Source organism: Candoia aspera, chromosome 1 (assembly GCF_035149785.1).
Source record: "Candoia aspera isolate rCanAsp1 chromosome 1, rCanAsp1.hap2, whole genome shotgun sequence".
Classification (NCBI taxonomy): domain Eukaryota; kingdom Metazoa; phylum Chordata; class Lepidosauria; order Squamata; family Boidae; genus Candoia; species Candoia aspera.
This window is the reverse complement of record NC_086153.1, coordinates 134,200,124-134,215,725: the sequence shown is the minus strand read 5'-3', so window position 1 is coordinate 134,215,725 and position 15,602 is coordinate 134,200,124.

The following is a 15,602-nucleotide window of genomic DNA, read 5'->3' as shown; positions in this document are numbered from 1 at the left end:
TGGTTCTCAGTGGCCATGATCTGTTTAAACAGTGTTACAAAAGAATATTTGCATATCAAGCTAGATGCTTATTTCCCCTTGAGATCTCTGTTGTCTAGACTATCTCACAACCTACCCTACATTTTGAAAGTAGGAGAAAAGAATTACATATGTGGGAAGTAGAGCGAGTTTGGTGTAGTAGTTAAGGAACCAGACTAGAAACCGGGAGACCGGGAGTTCTAGTCCCGCTTTAGGCATGAAGTCAGCTGGGTGACCTTGGGCCAGTCACTCTCTCTCAGCCCTAGGAAGAAGGGATGAGCAAACTACTTCCAAACCAACCTTGCCAAGAAAACTGCAGGGGCTTGTCCTGGCAGTCAAAAACTGACTCGAAGGCACCAAAAAACAAAACAAAACAAAACAAAAAACAAGTTCTGTCCAAGTGGTTCCCTTGGAGAATGTATTCAAGGGAACACCTGTTTTGGAATGTGTCCCCTGTCGTATTGTAGGCCAAGTCAAGCCCTCATTACACCTTGGTCTGTACAGACCAGCACCAGTCCTCCAGGGTTCCAAACAGGAATTTCTCCCAGGCCTACTTTGAGATGCCATTTGGCATGGCAAGCATGCCTTATTGCCTTCCCTGGAACAATATGCCATTGATACAGAATGGTCTTAAAAAAACAACAACCGATAGTTCATTATTTATTAAGAACTAAGACCTGTTATGTTTAATAGAATTTACTGAGAAGTAAACATGCATAAAAGATAGAGGAATCAAGGGCAAAGATAAAGAATGGAAGGGAGGGAAGAAAAGGAGAATGGAGGAAATTTCCTGTGCCTTGGGTAAACATATGAAGTGGTAATGATGCACTTACATTGCACTCAGTTGTCACACCTCTCCCATTTAAATTTAGAAACTGGTGGCTCAAGCCTTAGCACCCCAACATTTAGCACCTCTACTTACTAAGGCTGGTTCCTCTGCAAGGGTGCTTTGCTCAAAGGGCTCTTCCACACCAGCACCATTTCCACTTCAACAGTGCCACCCTGTCATGTTCATCGTTCCAATGGTTTGAATACATTGTAACGTTTCACATGTCACTTTCCTGTTCCGTGTCTGTCATTTGCGGGGAGGGGAATTTCAGCCGTGCCAGGCTGTAATCTCCTTGCTGTTCTGCAGGAATGTATGTTTGGGTTATGACATGTATTCAAGGTTGCTTTCCCAGGCCGATGTGTGACGGTTGCCAACACCTGGGAGGGGGTGGTTACTATGGTGGGGTGAGGGGCGGGATTGGGTTTGAAGCGAGGGTATTTAGTTTGTATTTCACGCGCTTTGGCTCATTCTCAGCTTTCTCTGTATTTGCATACTATTCCTTTAATAAATCAGTTATCTTTAAGCCCGGGCTTGTGAGACTGAGTATTTGGGATTAGGCAACCATTACATAAAGCTGAGAATCATAATGAAATTTTCCGCTAGCCCCCATCCAAGCCTTTGGGGAAGGGGAGAGCTAGCGATGACTTTAACAATGGATGGAGGAATCGGGGCCCAACAGCGCTCCAGCGGGGACGGCGTGGTGGAAGCTCGGTCGGGGCTAGCTCATGCCACCTGGAGACCCCAATACCCCACGTTTCCGGAGGTGGAATTCGCTGATCGGCAGGTCGGGCCGCAACGGGCAGAGTCGCGGGGGAGCGACCTCAGCGCGGTGGCCGGTAGCGATGTTCTGGAGTCGGGGATGGGTTTGGAGATGGAGAGCGGCACCCCGGTGTGGTCCCCGGAGTGGCTGGCATCCTTGATAGCCCAGGCTGGGACGCGGCGTGGCTGCATGGTTCCGGAGAAGGAGGGCGGCACGTCGGCATTTTCGTCGGAGTGGTGGGTGTTCCTGCTGACCGAAGCCGAGAGGCGGTGTGAGCGCTCAGAGGCGCAGCGGGACTGGATGAGGAACTTCCTGTGGCTGGAGATGGCGCTGCTCCACAGGATGCAAGCACGGCGGGAGAGAGCCATCGTTCCCGCCTGCGTCAGCGCCAAGAAGGGTGCGGCCCCGAGGGGCCTGGGCTGCGTGGAGAGCGGCGGCGGCCAGGCGGGATGCAGCGGAGAGGCCAAGGTGAGACAGCCCGCCTTGGGGCCCGAGGAAGAAGGCGACGCATTCATCGCACTGAGGGCGGAGGAGGTGGACCCACCGGGCGAGGCTGGCGACCAGCGAGAAATCCTGGATTTCGGGCGAGATAGGGGTGGGCTTCAGGGCTTTGTTTGCTGGAACCATGTCCCTCCGGACTGAGTGGAGGAGCGGGGCTCTGTGGTTTGCTTTAGCATTATCATGCTGTTTAGCCTTTTGCATTTATATGCTGTTTAACCTCTGTAACCTGTTCCTTGCGTTTTGTCATGATCGCAATTTTCAATGCTAATATATGCATCGCAAATAGTTTCATGCCAATGCTTAGATTTTATGTAGAGATGAATTGGAGCGTTTCACATGTGAATTCTTTGATGTGCGTCTTCCTATGTATAGTTGCTGATGCGTGTCCCACACTGTAAAATCACTTCGCCCGTCTTTATTCTGCCTAGCCGCATGAACCTGCTGCTTAGTTTAGTTTCTTTAAGGGGGGTGATATGTCATGTTCATCGTTCCAATGGTTTGAATACATTGTAACGTTTCACATGTCACTTTCCTGTTCCGTGTCTGTCATTTGCGGGGAGGGGAATTTCAGCCGTGCCAGGCTGTAATCTCCTTGCTGTTCTGCAGGAATGTATGTTTGGGTTATGACATGTATTCAAGGTTGCTTTCCCAGGCCGATGTGTGACGGTTGCCAACACCTGGGAGGGGGTGGTTACTATGGTGGGGTGAGGGGCGGGATTGGGTTTGAAGCGAGGGTATTTAGTTTGTATTTCGCGCGCTTTAGCTCATTCTCAGCTTTCTCTGTATTTGCATACTATTTCTTTAATAAATCAGTTATCTTTAAGCCCGGGCTTGTGAGACTGCGTATTTGGGATTAGGCAACCATTACACACCCTCAGGATCAACTTCTGCCCATTTTGCAGTAAGATTCAAGTGTGATTCCGGTCAGTTTCTGTGGTGGGCCTGAGGCAACAAAGAGTTCGTCCTACAGTCACCATACGTCCCTGGATGTGGCATCTTCTTTAGCTCCATCCAGCTAGGAAGAATAATTACCCCCAAATCTTTGTGATTGGAACATCTAATCCTAAAGATTTTGGAAAGAAGCCATAGCAGAAAGTGGCAGAGAGTTGTGATTTCAGGTTACTCATTTCAGGTCTCAAACTGTAGAGACTTTGATTATATTAAGCATATACCAAACTAGCTGTCAGAGGATTCTGATATTGTGCCACAAAATTTTGGTTTAGCTTTCAGAGACTTTTGATTTTGTGCAGCAAACATCAAGGTTGAATGGCAAAGTTTTGTGATTTCATACCAAAAACACAGATTTAACCGACAGCCTTATGATGCTCCAAGGATCAGAAATCTTAATTTTTTATTTGTTAGATTTATAACACACACACACACACACACACACTTTCGTTCAGGAGCACACGGCAGAATACATAACACTCCCTCTTCCTAATTTCCCCACAACAGCAACCTTGTGAGGTGGGCTGGGCTGAGAGAGAGAAACTGGCCCAAAGCCACCTGGGGAGCACCTGTGGCTGAGGAACTGAGCCCTGGTTCCCTCCATTCCTCATCCAGGACCTTCATCACTACACTAAAACAGTTTCTCAGACTTGATTTCATACAACAAGCCCAGATTTAAATGGCAGAGACTTTGATTTTGAAGCACTGTTTCAGATCCACTTTGCTATTGTTAGAGAGACCAGAGGAACTTTAACTGATTTAATGAACCATTCCGAGTTCCCCTGATGTAAAATCTGATAAGCTCAGTTACTTATCACCTTTAATGATCCAGAACATTAAAGGTTCATATGATGGTGGGGAAGTTCAGTGATGAGAAATTAAAATAATTGGCCACAACTATTATCATGGAGCCTGAGACCCACCAAGACAGAAGCGGGGGGGGGGGGTGTTGCTCAAGGTCCAACTCTCCTGGAAGGCCCAAGTCTCCTGGAACTAAGACTGTGAAGTTTATAAGATGTTAATTTTGTATTTTCTTTCTTGGAGAGTTTAGATTGTGGCTGAACAACCTGGGCTAAATTCCAGCGCATTAGAAAGGTGGCCTAAATCAAGGAAGTTCTCTGCCGCAAGCTACAGGGAGCACTGGGCAGGGAGGTGGTTGTTCAACTTCGTAGCTAGTTCTGTACTAGCAGTTGAGGTGGCAGCCTATGGTGAGCTCTGGAAAATTAACACCTAGTCTTTACTTCTCTTTTTGCTGACTGCCGCACAAAAGTGTGGTTTTACAGAAGCTGCACCGGATTAATGAGACTGTCCCTTTTTCTCAGCTATGCTAGGGATGGGGGAGGGCATGCTGCAAGTATGTTCCCCCCTCTTCTGTATGGTGATAGTTAGCTAGTAAGTAGGAAGACAATGTTTTCTTTTCTACCAGCTTATGAGAACGATTGCTTTTATTACAGGACTTGATAGTTTCAAGCCTCCACTTAATTAACATATTTCCCTGTTAGTTTGATCTCTGTGAAGGGACAACTGAGATAAGGAAATCACTGCCTTTTTATGGTGTGATCCTATCCTCATTTACCCAAGAAGCATTTGCTGGCCCAGCAAATAATTCTCAACAGCTTTGGAGCCCAGGCCCTGGTGTATTCCTCCAGCAAAGTGGTACAAGATGCAGATTGTCTTGTCTACCATTTAGACTAGCCTTTTCAGCATCAATTTCACTGTCTACGCTGTCCTCTGTGCTTACCCTTTGGCCTGCAGCAAAGTAGGGCTAGAATGGATTATCTTTATGCCCCACTTGAGTGCAAATTCCAGCATTATTTGACTTGAAAAAGAGACGTGGTCACAAACAAACTCAGCTGGAATCCTGTCTTGCAAATAAAGGTTTTAACTTGGCATCCGGTATATTCCGGTATTCTAATAATCAACCACTAGCAGAACGGAACATCTTATCTCAAAGATCTCTGCAGCCACTTTCATCCGAGGGGACTCAGGAACCTCATGACGAAACAGAGGTTCTCTTGCATTGCTGTGCTGAAGCAGCTGACGCTGTGGACAACTTGCAGTGACTTGCTCAATCTGCTTGTTTCTGCCTGGCCCCTGTATAATGGATGTGGCCTGTGTCTTTGACCTCTGGCTACTGTGATGTGTCAGGTGGATAAACCATTTCCTTCCTGGCACCTAAAGGGACTAATATCTTAGACCCCCATAATACTAGCTCATTATCTATGCACAACTGAACTTTAACCAGCCACAATGGCCAGACCTCAGGTTTAACTAATTTACACAATCTACGCCAACCTTAAATTCATATTTCTAAACTATGGCAACATTCTTCGCAAGCAAGCAGGGGTCTGCCGCAATGGCTTTGTACAAAATAAACTATCACCACCCTAATAAGTGCATATTGATGAAATTGCTTAAAGGCAAAAACAATAGCTAGAAGCTCTTTTGCAATCTGAGCATAGTTCTTTCCCGCAGCACTCTAGACACACAAGCAAAAGATCTTTTAGCCTGAACCTGACATGTGCCAAATCCCCGTCTTGAGATGTCAGTTTCAATTTCTAACTGTAAAAAAGGATCAAAATAATGTAAAACTGGCTAATTAACCAATCTAATGTCTCTTGCTGCGGGGTATGCTAATATCAAGCTGCATCCTTTTTGAGAAGATTTCTAAGAGGTGTTGTTAGCACTAATTCACTGGATATGTACTGTGCTAAATACTGCACCATCCTAAAATGCACTGAATGCCCTTCTTGTCCATGGGGGCTGGCATTTCCCTAATAGCTTGCTCTTAAGTGCCACCTGGACTGACCCCATCTTTAGAGATGATGTGTCCCATATACCATACACCGTCTACCAGAACTGAACCTTACCAACTATTAAACCTGACTCCCTTCTCAATAGCCCTTTCTAACCCCTGTCTCAAGATCAGCTAATGTTCTTCCTATGTGCCTTTCATCATATTGCCAGCAATAGTACAAATTCCTTGGATGTAACCAAACATGTGCAGTTATTTTGTTGAAATACCTCACCAGCTGACTTTATACCAAAGGACAAATGATTCAAGTGAAACCCAATCCATGAGGAACTGAATGTCCACAACTCTGCAGATCTGTTGTCAAGCCACGCTTGCCAATACCCACCTTTCTCATCGAAAATGGTAACAGAAGGGGGCCTGTAAGGAGTCTGCTCCAAAGCTGAGTTAACTTATAAAATATGTATCTTACCCCCAAAAGGTAAAGGTAAAGATTCCTGTTCAGTTGTGTCTGACACTAGGGGCCAGTGCTCATCTCCGTTTCATGGCCGAAGAGCCAGCGCTGTCGGAAGACACTTCCATGGTCATGTGGCCAGCATGACAGTCACGGAATGCTGTTACCTTCCTGCCGAAGTGGTACCTATTTATCTATTCGCATTTGGATGCTTTCAAATTGCTAGGTTGGCAAGAGCTGGGCCAAGTGCGGGAGCTCACTCCATCACGCGGCACTTGGGTCTCAAACCGCCAAACTTGCAACCTTCTGGTCAACAAGCCTGGCGTCTTAACCACTGAGCCACCATGTCCCTATCTTACTCCCAAAGGCACCCCAAATTTACATTTGAGACATGAAGTCGTCTTCTGCTCTTACAGAATCTACTGCTTTATGCAGGGCCAAATCATGCTCTCTCAACATTGTCTCTTTCAGAGTAGTTGAGTATGTGTTGCACACAGTCCTGTCCTTTATAAGCAGCTCTGAAAGTTATCTGAATTTATATGTTTGAGATAATCTTTTAAATTCCATAGCATACAAGTCAACACTTTCTTTTACGATTTGAGTTCTGGCAAAAAAATACTGTATGTGTCTCAGAAGTAATGTTCCTCCTACTGACAAAATGTACAGCAATTTTTTCTATTATTGTCTGCAGTTTTTGCTTATCTGCCTCCTGTGTAAACTGAAATGTCACAAATCTCCTGTGCCTTTTTGCCAACAAAATGCAAAAACAAGACATGCTGAAGTCCTTCCTTCCACTCAGACCCCTAGCAGTCAGATACAAGAGAAATGCCTGAAGCTATTTATGCTAATTTTCTGCAACATTTTCTACTGTTCCCAGGACTCCAGGGGTTGGAAGTGAAGCCCTTTAGAGTTCACTCACTTCTGACACCACGTAGCATTTGCTGCCCTGCCATCGCCCTGTGGATCTACCTGAAGTCTAAGGTCCACAGTTAAATCTTTTCCTATGGTAAACAAGTTCTTTTATTTTCAGGAAGACAGCCAGCCACACACAGCAAGCCAGCACACATAAAATAATAGTCAGCTCTACAAAAAAAACAAATACAGTCAATATATAACATAAATTAGGCATATTAAGGAGAGCTGCTTAACTGGCATTTGCTGATTTACAGCTCCCCTTAAAGACATGATGCCCCTTATGCCACAACCCAGTTGTGAAGTCTTTTTGTGTTCAAAATGCTTATTCCCTATGTCTGTTGAAAACTGCATCATGGGATATTCAAATCTGAGTTGCAAAAGAGAAGCTCTCAAGAGAAGATGAAATGCATAATATAAGTCACACTCATGTCGCCCAGTCTCACAGTCACTGTCATGGAACACTTTGATCTTTGGCAAGTATCAGAGGAGTCACAGATGGCTTGGCAAATGCCAACATTAACAGAAAATCAGAAGAGAAAATACCTTTTGGTGTTAGCCCTTGGGGGAAAATATATTTAATGATTCACTGCAAACTCCCTGAAACTTGAGGCTTTTGGCCCACAGGATCCTTAGTTGGGAGCTCAGCCAATCATATACTTGAGGGACATCCAGTAAAGTGCAGGTCCTGACATAATTGCACTCCTCTGGTCACTTAATAGATGATCCCTCCCTTAGTCCTTCCTACCAAATAACTTAAGTGTGGAGAAAAAGTTAGACTCCCTGCAAGAATACTGCCATAATCAATATCCCCACAATCAGTCTCTCTCCTATGAATACGTGTGATGATCTAACATTATGTTGACATTTTCACTGCTCCACTGGTTGCCACAAATAAGGAGGGCACCCCCCTTCTCAAATACTGAGTGTACCTAAATAAGGACTTCCTCCCAGGTGTTCAAGATATGTGCAGTGCCTTTATCCTTGTTTTAAATTCACAGTAATCTTGTAACCCTAATGCATGAAAGAGCCCATTTCTCAAACATGGTATCACAGCCCCAAAAGTCTTTTTCTTATAATTCCCTGTTTTGACTCATTTGATGGGGGCACCTGGAGAAGGATCACAGATGAGGACCTTAGAGGAGGTAAGTCTTTATCAAGTTAGCCTTTCTGAGTTACTCATCTGACATACAAAGCAGAACTAATATCTATGGTAGCTCTTGGGTATCCAACTTCAGCAGCTGGTTGGGCTAGGTGACCTTTAAGATCTCTCCCAAGCAATTCTAACTTCCTCTATATCTTTCTGATGAAATGATGAATGGTAGTTTAGTAGTCATAATAACATGCTGGGTTATTTTTTGTTAGCTGTAGCCCCTGGGCAGTCATTTTTAGACCATGTTATCTACTGAGGAAAGAACAGAGTTAGGTAATAGTGTATGGGCTAAGGACATGACATAACAAGTAAGGGTAAAGAATGCAGTTCTATGGGAAAGAGCAAGTAGAGGGCACCTGAAAATGATTAGAGTTAAACATTTTAGTGGAAAACAATAACAATTTCCTCTATCTCTTCTTTAAATACACACTCAATCTTCTCTTTTTGTCTTTGTGTTTATCTTAATTTTCCTTCTCAACTGTAATCAAGCCTGAGTACCTATTCCTAATCTCTTTCACCTGCCTTTGATTGTTTCCATACTGTTATAGACCGTAAAGTCTTTGGGAACAGAACATTATATCATTTATGCAACCCTGAATGACAACCCATACTGGCTGGACAATTATGAACACTGAAGTCCAACACAAAGCAAGGGCACCAAGTTGTGGGAAGCTATGATATGGGGTGGAGAATGCTACTCTGGAGTGTCATATATAAGTGGGCCTGTGTTATACATATGCAGACCTTAACCTAATCCTGGCTTGAGTTGTACAGGTTTAACATAGGTAAAAGCCAGTTTGTAAAGAATAACATGTTGATCATTCACTGTATCACACACACTTCATTTCACCTTCTTGTCAGGCCTGTTTTTTAAATCCAATCCTCATCGCTTGATAGCATCTCCAGTTTGCCCTCTCAGTTCTCAGATTGTTCTTGCAAGACCTTTTCAGGTTTCCAGTGAAGTCATCAAATCTGTGCACACAGATTCAAAACCCTTTGAAGGCTCCCCTTGATCACAGTTGGCTTAAGGAAACAGCAGAGATTCAGCTTCCCAAAGGTCACCTTCTCTTCTGTTCCTTTAGATCCAGTTACACCATGTTATTAACTGCTGCGGAGTCAAGTTGGCATTTTATTTAGCACTTTGTTCAGTTACATTAAAGCCTCTAATTCTAACAACTACAACTTCTTTTTATTATAATCATAGCAAAAGCACATTTTCAAATACACATTCCCAGTGGTTTTGCCAAATTGGAGGTGACCAACAAGCCAATGCACAAGTTGTTGAATATTTACATTACAATGAAGCTACAGCCACTTCCACACATCAGTTCCACTCCCCAATCCCTCCCAAGCATTTTGAAGCCAGCTGTCAATCATCTTCACTTCTGACTTTGGAGTGCTGAAAACAAGTAGGGACCATGATAAACCTATTCCGTGCTCCTTCCAGTAAAAAATAGAAGAATGGGGGAAAAAAAGATAGGTCACTCCGTCAGTAAGTTGTCCTGCAAGCTGTTGGAGTAACAAAAATCCTGTATGTCCCATTCCATATAGAAAGGAGAAAATGCACCCCCCAAACACACACAAATACTGTGTGCATTTGCCTGCTGATTTTGCCAAAAACGAGCTGTGGATCAAGAGGAAAGCTATCTTCTCATCAAGACATCATTCCTCCTGCATATAAAATTCCTACGGAAAGCTTGGAAGGCAGGTGGTTTTCCCATCAGCTGCAGCTATCCTGGGGGAAGGTTAGGGAGAGTAATGCCTCCTTGCACCTAGAGGCTGGGTGGCAGGGTCAGGCAAGAATCTGGAAGTTTTGTGATTTCAAGCTCAGCTGCTGAACGAGGAAGATGCATGTCATCACACTGGCCCAGCTCAGCTATAGTTCATTGACAAATAAACAATAATGACATATTAAAATTTTCAGATTTGTAGTCTGGCTGTTTTCCTGACCAGAACTGTTGTCTTTATTTTGATTGAGGGAATGACATCTGTATGAAAAACCTGAAAATTTAATAGATTGACCCATGATTATACAGGCAGGTCCCAGCTGGCTGCATCACACTTTTCACTTTTAATAATCTTTAGCTAATGCTTCATTCCCTCCTTCTTCAGCAGCAGATTTTCAGCGAGTAGTAATTCAACTGGTTTGAATATTATGTGACATCATGTAGAGGGCTTCCTACTAATCATTTTTGTCAGGGATCTGAACATCTCTTCAGTGTAAGCTGAAAATCCCAGCAGATTCCTGAGGCACAGATACTTGCTCAATAATTATTTATGGTTTTTTTAGTAAAGTTATAAACCATATGGTCTTTGAAAATTTCACACTTCAGTAAAAAACCATTTTGAGATCCCGCTCAAAACATTTGACTGGATTTCAGCCAAGCCTGTACATGTGGTTTTTGTTTAGTGTGGCTTTTGCAAAGCAAACCTAACAAAACGTGAGCACAGAGGTTTAAATTGTTTCTAATAGTTTCGGAATTGATATAATTATAGGGAAAAGCTGAGCCGTTTTACCCTTGTTATCTGCAACATTATTTAATCTCTAGAGTTAATTCAGTTAGTGGAAGCTTGTTATCACGTGGTAGATCAAGTGTTGCAGTGCAGAAAGGACCCAAACCTGCAACTTCCCAAAGCAAGGGGAAAATGTCATAATCGAGTTCTCTTCTGATTTTTATCATGGGTGTGTTGGGGGCAGAGCATTTATATTTATTTATTTATCTACTGTTAGATAAAGCAAGGCTGAAAATGGCTGGTATCAAGAAAGAACAGCAAATCAATGATGATGGTTGTATTTTAACTGTTGGGGGCAGGGTTGATGAGAGAAGTTTGCAGGAGTTTCTGTTTTATGGCACAATAACTTGAACCAGTTTGGAATACTAAGTATATTGAAAGGAGCAGGGAAGAATCCTTTCATGTGTCACATCAGGCAGCAAGTGTCTTGAGCTTGCCTAAATGCTAATGAGCCATTCTGTAGCATCTGCATCCCACTGGGGGAGAGGGGCGGTAATATAAATCTAATAAATAAATAAATAGATCAGGACAGAAAAATTGGGTTTGAATAGGATTGCACTGGAGAAGGGAATTTAGATTACAAATACGAAAGTTTATAAGTAGAGGTGAGTAATAAATTTAGGTTATCCTGCTCTTATTTAAGCAAATTAGAATGATCCACATTCCAAAACTTGTTTTAAATTATTCATTTGTTAGATTTATATACTGCAACATAACTTAGGATCCTTCCTCTAAATGCCCACATAAAAGCCACCCTCTATGAGAGGTTGGGATGAGAGATAGTGACTAGCTCAAATCACCCAGTGAGCCTCCATGGTGGGGCATGGACTGGAACCTGGATCTCTCCAATCCCAAGGTAAAACTTAACTATTGTTTCAGTGTGTGTGTGCAGATGTGCATGGTACAATAGACTTATTTGTTTATTCCTGAAAACTTTACTCATTCAGCTGCTAACAACTTACTGAGACATTTTTAAAACACCATTTTAAAATTGCATTGCACAACAGGACTTGTTCTGTAGCATAAAACTGCATTATCATCTAATATGTTTTATTTCAGGCCTCAAATTAGGAGTGGATAGCTGTCCCTCCAGCCTCTTGTTTGTTTGTTTATCACATTTATATGGCCACCCATCTCACAAAAAGTGACTCTGGGCGGCGTACAACAATTAATTAAAACAACAGAAACATAAAACAATCATTATTAAAATATAAAAATTAAAATACCACAAGGCACAAGAGAGAGTGAATATTAAACACAATAATTGAGCCACAGTAATTAGTAATATTAACCACAGCAGGGAGTTGTTGCTTTTGAAGACCGTGCAAAGCCAAAATTGAGGAGGTTCAGGGCTAAGAGATTTAATTAAACCACACTAACTTTTTCCTTATAGTTCAATCCCTGTTTTGCATCTTGGTGGATACCTTTTACATTGTAATCATTTAATATTTTTTACATGAACTTATGTCCTGCTTTGGAATCAATCCATAGTATAATGTAAGAACAGAAGCATTTCTGTATGCCAGAAATTGGCTATTTAATTCAGTAATGTCTATGAATGTTTTCCCTGACCTGAAGCCCAACTAATGTGCTCACCCATGCTCATTGAGAACTATGGGAATCCCATACATCTAATGAACATCAGATTGGAGAAGCCCAGTCTATGATAACTAGTAGTGGATCTCCAGAATTTAAGGAAGGCTCATTCCTAGTGCTACCCGGAGATATTTGGGGAGGGAAGGGGAGAGAGAGAGAGAGAGAGAGATACTGAAAGCCTCCTTCTCCCCTTTCCTGGGCAGTGATCAAATATCTATAGAAGTATTTTTAACAGAGATGTTTCAAAATGCCACTATCATCCAATTCCAACTTTGCTACCTATATTTCAAGATCACACTTTAACTTACAGGAAGACACTGCTTTTTAGTTGAGTCAGATCACTGGACTATAAAAAATACTATCTATTTCAGGAGGGAGGAATTCTCATAAGCCCCTGCAGTCCATCAATTGCGCTGAATGAATACGCAGTCTGTCAGTATCCGAAGGGCCACATGTTTCCTGACGGCTTGACTGAACTGGCAGTGATTCCCCAGGATCTCAGGAAGAATTTTCCTCAGCCAACATTCCTGCAAGTTTCATAAAGAGGGATACAGAGGGCTGAACAGGTGACGTTCTTCATAAATATCATATGCTGTGCCCACAAATGAATGTTGTTCTTTGAGTGAATCATCAAGCAACTAAACATCTCCTCTGACATATCATGTAGCTAAAGTGATTTCTGTCTATAAATTTCTTATCTTAAATCAGAGTTGCTGCCAGGTCAATTCATTAATACATGTCAAGTGCTTAAAGAGTCAGCACTGTACAAATTGTTACTATAGCAATTGAGTGGAAGAAACAATGGACAATTGGTCAAAGAGTGTGCAATGAATCATCTGTCATTTGACTGTGAGCAAACAGTATCAAGAATTCCAAATACTGAGAAATTCCATAATGGGCAAGATCTTTCTTCCGTTTGCATTATATCAGTAAAAATCTTTTTTAAAAAAGAAATACAATAGTTCCATACCCATTCAGTGATGTCACTGGAATGGTGGGCCTTGGCAGATTTATGTGGACTTCACGAGAAAGTAGGCATGTTAAGCCTTTGTGTTTTAATTGTTAAAAGAAGCTAATAAAAGGAAATTACACCATTGAAAATCGGCATCAAACTACTGAATTTCACTACATGCATCCCATGGGCCATAGATTGCCTCCTCCTTCATTAGATCATGGTATCATGATGATACTCCTCCTGGTGATTGAAGTCTATACTGACGTCCTTTAGGTGCAGGTATCACCTTCCCAGAATTTGCCTTAACCGTTTTTCTCCCTCAGCTCTCTCCTTCTCACGTTATGCAAGGTGACCTTCTTTCTCCAGTTATGCAAAGTGATTTGGTTTATGCTTCTTAGAGTTATAAGGAGAATTCAGTTGGTGAGTTTCCAGCCGTAATCTCCCTGTGTTTTCCCACTGCTGATTCTGGAAATAACAGCGGAGCAATTAGCAGCAGAGGAGCCACCCACCAAAAAGCAGACCACTATCTGTAGCGCTGATTTAGGTGTATTGATTGCCTTGGTGCTGTTTATATACATAGATAAGGGCATGCTCTATTTCACCTCCTATCTTCCAACCCAGAAGAGAGCTAGATGCATTATTATACTAGATATGCTATAAAATTGGATCCTGACAAAAGTGACAACTGTTTTTTCCACAGCATAGGATTGATGCAATAGTAAAAAGGGAGCAGAGTTGTTTAAATGGTAGCTTTTAAGTGGCCTTAGCTGATTTGAAAAAGCTAAGCAGGATTGGCCCTGATTAGTACTTGGATAAGAGACCACCAGGAAACCCCACAGCTGTAAGGCAAACAAATATTCCTAAAGTCAACAATGGCAAACCACTTCTGTAATGCTGCCAAGTAAAAAGACTTTACCATTATTACCAGCTGTGGTGCAGCTAATTCCTGGCCTTAAAACTTCTATATGCCCCACTTAGGATGAACATTTTATATGACTTCAGTAGTAACTGTAAAGCCCACAACAGAGATTTTCTTGTCCCTTCTACCACCCTGATGCCATCCCATGATTTCCAAATCTTCCAGATTGATAAATCATCATTGTTTTGGACACACACACACACTCACACACAAACACACACGCGAAAACCATCACATTTTAAGTTCATTTAAACAGTAATACCAGCCTCCTGACCATAAGGAGGAAATGGAATTTCCTTCTGCTGACTGTATGCTTGGGCATATGTATCTTTTTGTGGTAGAAAAGGATTAACAGAAAGTAAAAGCAATTAAATGACTGTACTCAAAGCCCTACCCTTTCTGTAAATAAACTTTAAAATAAACAGCAAGAAAGGATACTACAGGAGTAGATCAACCCCCAAGGGTTCCTGGCATTGTTAGGTGCTAATGTCAGATTTGTCTGCCAGTTTCTTCATTTGCCACTTTCTCAGGGATGGGAACCTCCAGGTGCCAAGATCCTGTGATTTAACCCACAGACTCAACTCAAGAAGGGTCCAGAGCAAACCTCCGAGCAGCAGTCAGGCCTAGAGCAGCAGTCAGGCTGGGAGGGCTGTACCCCACCCCCCTTACTAACAGGGAGGCAGTGACGCTTCAGCCCCTTTAGGTTGGACAGGTGTGTTTCAACTTCTTACTGTTTACTGCTCTGCTGTTATGAATTTAGTTTGCTCTCCCAACTGAGCAGGTCTTTTAAAAAGGAACTACTTTTATTTTTATTTATTTATTTTCTATCTTGCCTTTATTCATTTTATAAATAAGGTGGGGAAATACTCCTTCCAAATACTCCTTCCTCCTCCTCTTTTTCCCCACAACAACCGCTCTGTGAGGTGAGTTGGGCTAAGAGAGAGTGACTGGCCCAAAGTCACCCAGCCAGCTTTCAGTCTCCTGCTTTCTAGCCCGTTGCCTTAATTAAATGTTTCCCTAGTTAATCAGTAAGGTTTACTGTGTGAGATAACTGAACATTATTTATTTTCTTAGGAGATTAGTGGGTTTCCTTTTGGAGGGGAAAGGTCACAATACAATATTATGCTATTCTCTGTATAAAGTGCTCTTAATGTGGAGAGTGAAAAGGATGGTCTTGACCCCGTACCAAGGCAACAAGAAGATAAACACTGCTTAAGCCCAAAGGAGGAGGGAGGGTTACGAAAACATCTCAGACAGGCACCCCGCTAATTCACATGAATATAAAAGGAGG